The sequence below is a fragment of the Montipora foliosa genome, unplaced genomic scaffold (assembly GCF_036669935.1).
Source record: "Montipora foliosa isolate CH-2021 unplaced genomic scaffold, ASM3666993v2 scaffold_405, whole genome shotgun sequence".
Lineage (NCBI taxonomy): Eukaryota > Metazoa > Cnidaria > Anthozoa > Scleractinia > Acroporidae > Montipora > Montipora foliosa.
Genome location: NW_027179707.1, coordinates 207,129 through 220,000, shown reverse-complemented (window position 1 = coordinate 220,000; position 12,872 = coordinate 207,129). Strand labels below are relative to the sequence as shown.

General features: G+C 39.6%; 1 long non-coding RNA gene across 1 annotated transcript in view; it reads left to right on the top strand.

The window, feature by feature from the left end:
• The window catches only part of LOC137988061 (uncharacterized), a 21,543-nt gene extending 17,583 nt beyond the window's left edge, over positions 1-3,960 (top strand). The window contains exon 4 of the long non-coding RNA XR_011120731.1: positions 3,029-3,960. This is a non-coding gene — a long non-coding RNA (uncharacterized lncRNA). The remainder of the gene's footprint in view (positions 1-3,028) is intronic.
• The last annotated feature ends 8,912 nt before the right edge of the window (positions 3,961-12,872 follow it).

The following is a 12,872-nucleotide window of genomic DNA, read 5'->3' as shown; positions in this document are numbered from 1 at the left end:
ATCAATGTTCTTTAGTGGGACAGCTTCAGGATAACGAGTTGCAAAGTCGACCAATGTCAATATATATCTATGACCGTCCTCACTCGGGGGAACAATAGGTCCAACCAGGTCGATTGCTACTCTCTTAAATGGCTTGTCAATTAATGGCATCTTCTCTAGGGGAACCTTCGGTACGGAACCCTTGTTAACTGTCTTCTGACATACATCGCAGGACTTGCAATAACGAGTCACGTCCCCTTGAATGCCTGGCCAGTAGAACGCGCTTTGAATCTTATCAGTCGTTTTCTTTATTCCCATATGACCTCCCATGATCGATCCGTGCGCTAGTTCCATTATCCGACTTCTCAGCTGCACAGGAACCATAACCTGCTTCAGGGGTTTACTTCCGTTCACATAAGGGTGCTTGTAGACGCGGTGCAGAACTCCACCTTTCACTTCAAATGAAGTCTCAGTCTGGCCTCTCACAACTACGTCATCTCTCTCCCAAAATTTCTGTAGGCTCTCGTCGTCATGCTGCATCTGCTTGAGCTTTTCTCTGTCAACTACAGGACTTTCTTTGGTATCCGGTACCTTCAACGGAATATGTTCTCCAGCTTTCTTAGCTTGACTTCTCGTGGTTACAGCACAAGCTTCTTGCACAGGAACTTGCCAGCTTGGGTCTGGATCGTCACCGGCTCTTGCGCCTGGTACATTACCAATAATTAAATCATAAACAGCATCGGGAAGACACTGCGCTTCCACTTGGCCCTTGAGATAAGGTGTATCAACATCAATTTTTGCGATGGGAACTTTCCTTGCCGTATTGTCAATGAGCAGCATAACATTAAATTCGCCAGTAAACTGATCCTCAGACACAAGGTCCCTCTTTACTACAATTCCACTACAACCAGTATCTCTCAGGACATCAACAGGCTTCTCTCCAACTCTACCTTTCACGACAGGCATTTTACTTCTCACTCCAGTCAACGGTTCAACACAAGCACTACTCAACAATGGAATCTTCTTACCACAGGCTAACAGCAGCTTATCATCTTTAATACAGGCCTTAACTTCTTCATCAGTAGGTTTAACCTCAGGTGGTTGAACTAAACAACTGGCACTCACTTGACCACGCTGCACAGGGTTACCATCCTTACTTTGTCCTCCTGATCTGCGTCCACCTGATCGACAGTTTCTAGCTTCATGTCCCAGCTTGCCACATAGGAAACACTTTCTTGTTAGGGTTGGGCAGTTGACAGCTTTATGACCTCGGGTGTTGCACTTAAAGCAATGCAGAGCTGGTGGATTAATCTGCATGTTCTTGGCTTCGTCCCTCTCAGGCTGCACTGTTGGCTTTCTGCTCGCTGAGCTGAACAAATGTTTACCATGAGCCTCCAAGTACTGGTCAGCGATCTTCGCAATCTTTGCTAGGGTTTCAGGTGCCCTTTCTCGCAGGTGAATTGCCAAATCCTTGGGGCAAGAGTCAATAAATTGTTCTTTCACGATCAAGTCCTTAAGACCATCAAAACTTCGCGCAGTATTCGAAAGCTCTAGCCACCGTAACAGGTATCTGTCCAGTCGCACAATAAACTGCTCCGCACTTTCGTCAACTTCTGGTTTGGATGCTCTAAATTTTCGACGATAGCCGTCTTCGGTAAGGTCATATCTCTTCATTAACGCCATCTTTACCTTGTCATAATCCTTAGCTGCGTCCTCCGATAGACGTGAGTACACTTCTAGTGCCCGTCCAGACAACAGAGCACTGAGCTTCTATGCCCATCCATCTTTTTTCCACTTAGCTGTCTCGGCAAATCTCTCGAACCTCTGCAAATACGCGTCCAAATCGTCTTTACCATCAACAAACGAGGGGAGTTTAGGTGCCTTAGCCCGATCCTCTCTCACTTCAGGACGCCCGTCAGCACTCTCCACAGCCAAACGTGCAATTTCCAGCTCATGTTCTCTTTTTGCAGCTTCAATAGCCTCTTTCTGTTTCAACAGCTCGGCTTCCATCTCTAATTTTCTTAGTTCGCGTTCTTGTCGCCTAGTTTCTCTCTCTTCATCTTCTCTTCTTCTATCTTCTTCAAGTAATCGATGTTTCTCTTCCTTTTCTTCTTCAAACCGCCTACGCTTTTCTTCTCTTTCTTCCTCCAATTGTCTTCGTTTTTCTTGTTTTTCTTCCTCCAATTGTCTGCGTTTTTCTTCTTTTTCTTCCTCTTCCCTCCTTCTTTCTTGTTCTAATTGTCTGCGTTTTTCTTCTCTTTCTTCCTCTTCCCTCCTTCTTTCTTGTTCTAACTTTTGTTGCTTCTCTACAAACTCGAGGAGCTTTGCTCCTTCCAATCCAAATTCTTTTCCCATCTGCAAAAGCTTTTCCATTTCCATAGCAGTATTCCACAGCAAAAACACAATATACTCTCTTGTACAGTCCTCCTTACTTTAGCTGTAACTCCTTCTTGAATTGTCCTTTCCTGGTTTCTGTAGTAGGCAAACAAATGAATTCCTCTCCCGGACAGGCCCCCAATGTTACGAGTTCGTATGTGTTGAGGAAAGGTAGCTTGCAAACTAAACTGAACGCAGGGTTGTCGGAACAACAACAAGAAGATTTATTCCAAAAAATGAACGTAGTTTCCACGAAGTAAAACTCTAAATAACTCGTACTCGACGAACTTACACGGCCTCCGCCAACTTGAATGCACACAGCTTCTGTCACACTTGAATAAACACGGCTAACGCCAACTCTCTTCGCTTGTGAAAAACTAGTTAGAAAAACACTCCATTTGGACTCGTCTACTTATATACTCTGACAATAACCTTCTAGAACTTTCTAAATTAGTAATCAATCTAATTATAGAAAGATTACAAAACACACCGATTTAGAAACGCTTACGTACAAACCTAAATATAAACAAACTACGAACTCTCGCGAAGCGTCTAGAAAGTAACGCTTGTCACGCAATACTATTTTTCGTAACAGATTTGTTACAACATTCTTCGAAAATGGTATTATGAAATTATATAAATTGATTGATTGACCGGTGTGACTCTTTTCCAGGGCCTTCCTGTACTTCAACCACAAGATGCAGTGCTGAAGGAAATTGAGCATTGAAATTTAATTGGAGGGAATTTCCTGAGATGCAAGAAACAGACAGTGCTGATTGGAAATTGTGATGCAATTGTGAATAATAATTGATGTCTTTGTGTCAAAAGTTGGGAGGGTAGAGGTTTCATTGCCATTTTGGATATACCTTGTGAACATTATTAGGTCAAACTGTTTTAGCTGGGTCAAGTAAATTTGTTCCAGACATCAGGTAATTATGGAAGAGTCGAATGCTCTCACATTGAACTGGGTGAATACAAGGGAGAAATATTCACTGCAACAATCAGTGACTTCTCTGTTCATATACTGTAAGTTTTTTGACAAAAATCAAGAAAGGTTTCACTGTGACTGTTAATTTGTCATAGTATACTAATTTGTAGTATTTTTCATCGGAACTGGCAGGTAGCACACCTCATACAGTTCCATGTAACTTGTAAATTCGGTCTAACCATGCAGTTAATTTGTCATATTATACTAATTTGTAGTATTTTTCATCTGAACTGGCGGGTGACGCACCTCATACAGTTCGATGTAACTTGTAAATTCGGTCTAACCATGCAGTCAATTTGTCATAGTATACTAATTTGTAGTATTTTTCATCTGAACTGGCGGGTGGCACACCTCATACAGTTGGATGTAACTTGTAAATTCGGTCTAACCATGCAGTTAATTTGTCATAGTATTCTAATTTGTAGTATTTTTCATCTGAACTGGCGGGTGGCGCACCTCAAACAGTTCGATGTAACTTGTAAATTTGGTCTAACCATGCAGTTAATTTGTCATATTATACTAATTTGTAGTATTTTTCATCTGAACTGGCGGGTGGCACACCTCATACAGTTGGATGTAACTTGTAAATTCGGTCTAACTATGCAGTTAATTTGTCATAGTATACTAATTTGTAGTACTTTTCATCTGAACTGGTGGGTGACGCACCTCATACAGTTCGATGTAACTTGTAAATTCGGTCTAGCCATGCAGTTAATTTGTCATAGTATACTAATTTGTAGTATTTTTCATCTGAACTGGCGGGTGGCACACCTCATACAGTTGGATGTAACTTGTAAATTCGGTGTAACCATGCAGTTAATTTGTCATAGTATACTAATTTGTAGTATTTTTAATCTGAACTGGCGGGTGGCGCACCTCATACAGTTGGATGTAACTTGTAAATTCGGTCAAACCATGCAGTTAATTTGTCATATTATACTAATTTGTAGTATTTTTCATCTGAACTGGCGGGTGGCACACCTCATACAGTTGGATGTAACTTGTAAATTCGGTCGAACTATGCAGTTAATTTGTCATAGTATACCAATTTGTAGTATTTTTCATCTGAACTGGCGGATGGCACACCTCATACAGTTGGATGTAACTTGTAAATTCGGTCTAACCATGCAGTTAATTTGTCATAGTACACTAATTTGTAGTATTTTTCATCTGAACTGACGGGTGACGCACCTCATACAGTTCGATGTAACTTGTAAATTCGGTCTAACCATGCAGTCAATTTGTCATAGTATACTAATTTGTAGTATTTTTCATCTGAACTGGCGGGTGGCACACCTCATACAGTTGGATGTAACTTGTAAATTCAGTCTAACCATGCAGTTAATTTGTCATAGTATACTAATTTGTAGTATTTTTCATCTGAACTGGCGGGTGGCGCACCTCAAACAGTTCGATGTAACTTGTAAATTTGGTCTAACCATGCAGTTAATTTGTCATATTATACTAATTTGTAGTATTTTTCATCTGAACTGGCGGGTGGCACACCTCATACAGTTGGATGTAACTTGTAAATTCGGTCTAACTATGCAGTTAATTTGTCATAGTATACTAATTTGTAGTACTTTTCATCTGAACTGGTGGGTGACGCACCTCATACAGTTCGATGCAACTTGTAAATTCGGTCTAGCCATGCAGTTAATTTGTCATAGTATACTAATTTGTAGTATTTTTCATCTGAACTGGGGGTTGGCACACCTCATACAGTTGGATGTAACTTGTAAATTCGGTGTAACCATGCAGTTAATTTGTCATAGTATACTAATTTGTAGTATTTTTAATCTGAACTGGCGGGTGGCGCACCTCATACAGTTCGATGTAACTTGTAAATTCGGTCAAACCATGCAGTTAATTTGTCATATTATACTAATTTGTAGTATTTTTCATCTGAACTGGCGGGTGGCACACCTCATACAGTTGGATGTAACTTGTAAATTCGGTCGAACTATGCAGTTAATTTGTCATAGTATACCAATTTGTAGTATTTTTCATCTGAACTGGCGGGTGGCACACCTCATACAGTTGGATGTAACTTGTAAGTTCGGTCGAACTATGCAGTTAATTTGTCATAGTATACTAATTTGTAGTATTTTTCATCTGAACTGGGGGTTGGCACACCTCATACAGTTGGATGTAACTTGTAAATTCGGTCTAACCATGCAGTTAATTTGTCATAGTATACTAATTTGTAGTATTTTTCATCTGAACTGGCAGGTTGCACACCTCATACAGTTCGATGTAACTTGTAAATTCGGTCTAACCATGCAGTTAATTTGTCATAGTATACTAATTTGTAGTATTTTTCATCTGAATTGGCGGGTGGCGCACCTCATACAGTTGGATGTAACTTGTAAATTCAGTCTAACCATGCAGTTAATTTGTCATAGTATACTAATTTGTAGTATTTTTCATCTGAACTGGCGGGTGGCACACCTCATACAGTTGGATGTAACTTGTAAATTCGGTCTAACTATGCATTTAATTTGTCATAGTATACTAATTTGTAGTATTTTTCATCGGAACTGGCGGGTGGTGCACCTCATACAGTTCGATGTAACTTGTAAATTCGGGCTAACCATGCAGTTAATTTGTCATAGTATACTAATTTGTGGTATTTTTCATCTGAACTGGCGGGTGGCACACCTCATACAGTTTGATGTAACTTGAAAAGTAGGTGTACCCATGCAGGTAATCCATGTGGTTAATTTGTTTTAGTATGCTAGTATTACCCAACTGAACTGGCAGGTAAACTGTAAACCCGGAGGTAAGCTGCACCCTAACCTTACCAGCTGAAATTTACAGAAAAAAGTTTTTTGGACAGAAAACAAAAGAAATCCAAAGTCTAGTCTTTAGAAGTCAAGTTCATCCACTGTTCATCAAACGTTAACTCACTATTCACTAATATTGAAACGGAAAATACTTTAATGTAATTTTAGCACTTTAATGTAATGAACATCGTTTTTACCAACTTGGACATATGATTGATCTTTTTCTGGTATTTGTTGACAGGAATTTCTTAAACACAGTTTTGCCATAGATTTTTTTGCATTACAACAAGAATATGAGCGGAACGTTAGTAGCTTAGTACATGCAACTAGGCATGAAATTGGATGCAAAGATGGAGAACTGGCCACCAGAGCCAGCCTTTTTCAGATCTTCCCGCAGATAAGCTGCACCCATTTCTAAAAAACTTTATTTGTAATTGGGGTAACATAAGCCAGATTTTTATGCTTATTTAATAATAATGAAATCCCTTGCATATATTATTTTTATTCCTTATTTTGATGAATTTGTATGGGTTATCAAATAGTGATGAGTGAATTTAGGGAATAATTTCACACACGCTTTGTCCAAAATCAAATAATTTCATAAGCCTCAAGGCAAGAAAAATTATTTGATTTTGGACAAAACACAAGTGGAATTATTCCCAAGTTTCACGAGTATACATTGTACCATTTCATCAGCTATAAATCATGGTTGACAAATCGCAAAGTGGACACTATTTTGGCACGGTAGAAAAAGTTGCCATGGTAACTCATGTTATTAATTGAATTATTTTATTGAACTTATTGCAAGAATTTTATTGTACACTTAGATTCTATTGAAAGTAATATAAACAAATGATTATTTTTAGATTTGAAATAAAAATTTATGCATTCACAAACTCTAGAACTTGTTCTTTTTTCTACGTAAAATCGACTAACCTTTCATCCATTTCACTTTTTATTAACATTTCCTGGCTTACGTCAGGTTTTAAATGCTATTATTTACAGAGATATTGTAAACATTTTGCTGAGATTTTGTGCACTAAAACACCAACATTTTAAAAACACTTCACATACTTTACCCCTCCAGTTTTACAGATATTTTATTGACATTTCCTGCCTTCTGTCAGGTTTTAAATACTTAATGTACAGAGATATTGTGAACATTTTGCTGAGATTTTGTGCACTAAAACACCAACATTTTAAAAACATTTCACATACTCTTCCCCTCCAGTTTTTTGAGGGTTTTTGTAAACATTTTATAGACATTTCATGCATTCTTCTCACTCACTTTTTACAGAGATAACACTGACATTTTATATGGATGGATTTACAGAGATTTTTTCTCCTGTAAATTTTACAGAGATAGTAAAGAGATTTTACAGACATTTTGTACCTATCGCATAAAATCTCTGTAAATTTTTCCTTCAATTTACATAGATTTTATTGAGATTTTGTACACATTTTATGTCATCGTGAGGACGAAAATGGGTTAAATTTTACAGACTTTTTATGGAGTTACAAAATCTTTGTAAGTGTGCAAATTTACAGAGATTGTAATTTACAAAGAAAATGTGGACATTTAACAGAGATTTTACCAACTTTTTTGAAGTCTGTAAATGGTTCAAGTTTTCCAGTCCACAACCGTAATCCCTAACCCTAAACCCTAGCAACTGGCGCAAGGCGTGCATAAATAAGGGCAAATTGGGGTATGACGCAACACAGCGTAACCCTAACACGTGTGACAATACGTGCATCCCATGTCGCATAAATAAGGGTTTTGGTTGATTAGATGCAAGTCACGTCTATACACGAAGGGTGTGCATATATTAGGGGCAAGTTTGAACATGTACCCCTACAGGGACCTTTTCATCTTTGCTCGGAGTCACAAGGAGTTGCTCTGTTGTTGTCTGTTGCTCCCCCTACAGCAAACAGAGGCCTGTTCAGATTTGCTCGGAGAAAAGGTACCCAACCAATGCCACACAAAAAATACTAATCGGCACTGTTTACAAAGTCAAAACATCCAAGCTGGAAAATATTGTAAAAGCAGGTCAAATGTGTTGAAAAAACTCTTGTCTACTAGATTGCGCAAACTGGTAACTCCTACGCCTGCATGTAAAAAAAAACAACACAACTCCTTATAGGCATAAAGGTAAAAACGAATGCGGGAAACCAAAGGAAAAACAAATAACTCGCCTCGCCTCGCCTCAGCGCTGGAGGATGACTCTCGTAACTTTCAATCAATGGCAACAGTTTATCTACCAGCGTGCACTACAAACCTACGGACTCTCATAACTATTTATTACATTCGTCCTCTCATTCACAACAAGTAAAAAATGCCATTCCATTCTCTCAATTTCTTAGACTCAAGCGCCATTGTAGTAACGACTCCGATTTTAACAACAAATGTAAGGAAATGTTCCGCTGTCACCACAGGCAAACATCGTGCCCAAGAAATCGATCGAGATACCGCACTACAATCATCAAAGTCACAGAACGAAGAAACCAACAGAATTCCATTCACCCTTACCTACCATCCACAAAATCTTGCAGTCAAAAATGTAATTCTCAAAAAGTTCAAAATTCTCCGCAATGATCCCGAAACTAAATACATCTTTTCTCTACCACCACTTATTTCATTCAAACGCGACAAAAGCATAGGCAACTTTCTAGTTAGTAGCGCTTTCAAGTCAGACAACCAACCAGGAACTTTCAAATGTACACGCACACGATGCAAAACTTGTCCCAGGACCTAATCAATCTGCTAAAATCACTGACCACTTTACATGCATCTCCGCAAACGTCATCTACTGCATAACCTTTACACTATGCAAAAAGATCTACATAGGCGAAACATGGAGAAGATTGGAGGACCGCTTTCGCGAACACCTACGAGATGTGGCAAAAAACGACACAAAAGCCTCAAAACCAGTTGCACGCCATTTTAATCTTCCTAATCACTCCCACCACAACATGACTATTTGCGCCCACCACGGAAACACAGAAAGCCGTAAAAATCTCGAACAAAAATTTACTTTTCAACTGGGCACACTCTATCCACACGGGATCAATGAATGCCTCTCATTCCATTAATCTATTCACAAATTCACGTCATCCTATTTCTACCAATAGCAGAGGTCCTCCGCACACTAACCCTAAACCCTAACAACCACAATTCCTCTATTCCCTCCGACGAAGGGCTCGAAACGTCAACTCGATTGATAAAATCAATTTCTGTTTTTTTTAGTCGTGAATACGCCAAGCGTATAAACGACTACCGTTAGGGGTCAGAATATGCAAATTTGTCTCTCACTCAGGTGTAATCGGTTTTTTCAAGATATGTCAATTTGTCACTCACTCAGTTGAATTCAAATCGACATGGCGACGATCAATATCAATTATCCGACGTTCACTTTCCGAAGTGCGGACTTGTAATGCCGCAACGTAATTCGTTGAAATATTCTTCGACTTTTCTTCGTTTCGACGGGATTGACGCTCATTGCAGTTAGCATGTGTTACCGAGCCATTGCTCAATGGAACACTAAAGGCGTCACTTTGCTGTGTGTGTTGAAAATGAACGCAAGAGACATTTTCTCGTCGATCCGCCAAGTTCACAGGTCCACTCGTATTAGCAAAGGAGCACGCCGCGAGATTGCCGTGGACAGTGACAACAGCTGTGTGCACCAAAAGCAAACTACTGCTCTTTTAGTTTGTTACTATTTCATTATTCTATTGGTTATATTGAATGCCTATAAGGTGTACTTGTAACATATTTAAAAAGCTAAAGGCGTTTAAATGTAAAAGACGGGGTTAAAACCACTTGATAGCTGTGTTTACAAAGTTGAGAAATATCCAGGCGTTTTTCGTATCACCCTGCTGTAGTTGGACAGTGAAGCAAATACGGAACAAAGCTTGTGTAGACCTTTGGTTTTCAACCAAACCGTTAAAATTCGTAATCTTTTCCTTTGAATTCATCAAAGTTTGTCGCCGCCATGATTTATGAACCCACGTGGAAACGTAACATGGAATCGAGGCTAGCGATCAAATTCCCCATCCCCTCCTATGAGTGGTGATCAAATACCCCGACCCTGGGGAGACTAAGAAGATCAAATTCCCTTCCCCCGGGCAGGAAACAGGCGTCAAATACCCAGGGTATGCCGGGGGGGGAAGGGGAAGGTTGAAGGTTGAAGCTTCAATATTTGATTGGTACATTAAGTCCGAACAAAGTGCAGCCAAACGAGCGACGTGAGTTATAGCGCGGAGTTTGGGAACTTTTCGGTGTAACTCCTAATTTTGCTGCGATGTATTCCGTTGATTTTGGTTCGGTTTACGATACAGAGGAGTCTAACGTTTGAAAGGTTCAGTGCAAATATCGTGTGCGAGGGCGGCAATCTTCTGAATTGTTTCTTTAATTTACATTAGAGACATTTAGCACCACGTTTTTCGTTATTACGGCTGACGTGAGACTGCAGTTTGAGGTTTGACGTTTGCCGTTTGAGGTTTAATCCTCAATGTACTTTAGCAAAGGGTCGTTCCGTCAAGTCAAAACGGGAAGAAACGCAAGGAATTTTGGGTTATTAACACTTCAAAATGTCGGCTGCAGGTGCCAGGTAACGTCTGAACACTTACAACTTATGCCACAACAATGATAGTCGCTTTCAGAATTTAACACTGTTTTCAAGTTCCAATGTGATTTACCTCTTAGACACGATTTTAATGACATTCTTGAGGCGATGGTCTATGAAGACAGCAGTGATGACTCTAGTAGTAGTAGCGACGGTGACGACTTAGATTTGCTTCTCGTCGATACAATGTACCCTTCAACCGTTAAGTTGGACTTTCCACGGATAAAGCTGATCGACCTTAGTGATGCACAGTGTGAAGCCATGTTTAGGAAAGTATTAAGCTTTTGTGCATAACTGTTCCTTTATTTTATGCACGGATACTGGGGTCCTGAATGGTATTATGTCATCCACAGGTTTCAAAAAGAAGACATGGAACGCCTGCTACATGCATTGGAATTACCAGCATATTATGAATGTGTACAAAGAACCAAGTGTACAGGAATGGAAGCCCTCATGATTCTACTGAGAAGACTTGTGTACCCCAATCGATGGTGCGACCTTGTTCCAGTGTTCGGAAGGGATGAACCTCAACTCAGTCTTATTTTCAACAAAGTAATAAAGCAATGAAACAATAAAACAATACTATAGTCACACTCGAAGTCAAAAATCAAGCAACCCTGTGCAAATGTAATGACTGGTGGCAGAGTTAACTTGTGTAATTGCCAAAACATGTAATGATTGTTTTTTTATTTCTCTATGGTAGGTGATGGATGATATCTATGAGCGGTTCAATCATTTGCTCACGTCATTAGACCTAGTTTGGCTAGATCCTGAGTTGTTCTCTCAGGCAGTTGAAGCAAAAGGTGCCCCCTTACACCAGTGCTGGGGGTTTATTGATGGGACACCAAGGCCTATTGCACGCCCTATAAGAAATCAGAGAATTATGTTCAGTGGACACAAGAGAACACATTGTTTAAAATTTCAGGTGTGTGGATTGTTTTTGGTTTGAGCCCCGTTAGACCATCGTATACACCTCAGTTATATCTAGGTGATCGCCATTATCGTTGTTGTCTGGATAATCTTGTGTCCCATAAGCATTTTTCCCGTGCATGGTTATCTTAAATAACCTGAACACATGGTTTGAGAAAACGAAGGCGACCAGAGAGTTACAGAATATGGAAACCAGCCCTAAGAGGCAACAATTTGATGCAGGAAAAGGGTAGCCAGGTCCCTTTTTCTGTCAGAGAAAAAGTTGATATATTTTAAGTGTTGAGCCCCTTACTGTAAAGTATCTGCAGCAGAGTACGTGAAACTTTTTATTAAGGACAGAGTGTTTTTATCTATGTAGGGGTTGGAGGTACTTCCAGTGACAGGGTTGTGCGAGACCCTTTTCTGGGAAGGGGGGAGACTTTCTTGGAGTTGACAAAGCATTGTATAGGGGTTATTGGACTTTTTATCAACCTTTTGGTCTGGTTGTGGCCTAAAGAACGTTCCTTATTATTTGTCTGTATTTGCATATTACCTTAAAATTTATTATGATTTTGTATGAACATGCCTCCCTTCCCTTTCAAGTTATTAAGATTTAATAAATAGGATGTATTTTAATACAAGTACATGTTCATTTTCAGTCAGTACAAGCACCAAATGGCATTATTGCTCACATGTTTGGCCCCATAGAGGGACGAAGGCATGATGCCTTTATGCTTGGGGTCAGTGGTCTTGCTGATAAGCTTGAAAGACTTCAGACACCGACGGGAGAACCTTATGTCATATATGGTGACCCTGCATATGGAATAACCCGCAACATTCTAGCACCATTTCGTGGAGTCCGATTGACAAATGATGAGCAGTTGTTCAACACTCAAATGAGCAAAGTAAGAACATGTGTTGAGTGGGGCTTTGGCAAAATATGCCAAAACTTTGCCTTCATGGATTTCAAAAAAAACCTGAGAGTTTTGCTTCAGCCAGTTGGAAAGTACTATTTAGTTGCTTCTATCTTGGTGAACTGCCACACATGCCTGTATGGGTCCCAAACAAGCACCTACTTTAACCTAGAACCACCATCTCTTGAAAGATATCTTTCAAACCACTAGTCTAGTGGTTTAAAAGATATCTTTCAAGAGATTGTGCTTCTGACAGTAGTGCATAACCTTCAAACTACAGTGTAAAATACAAAAGATA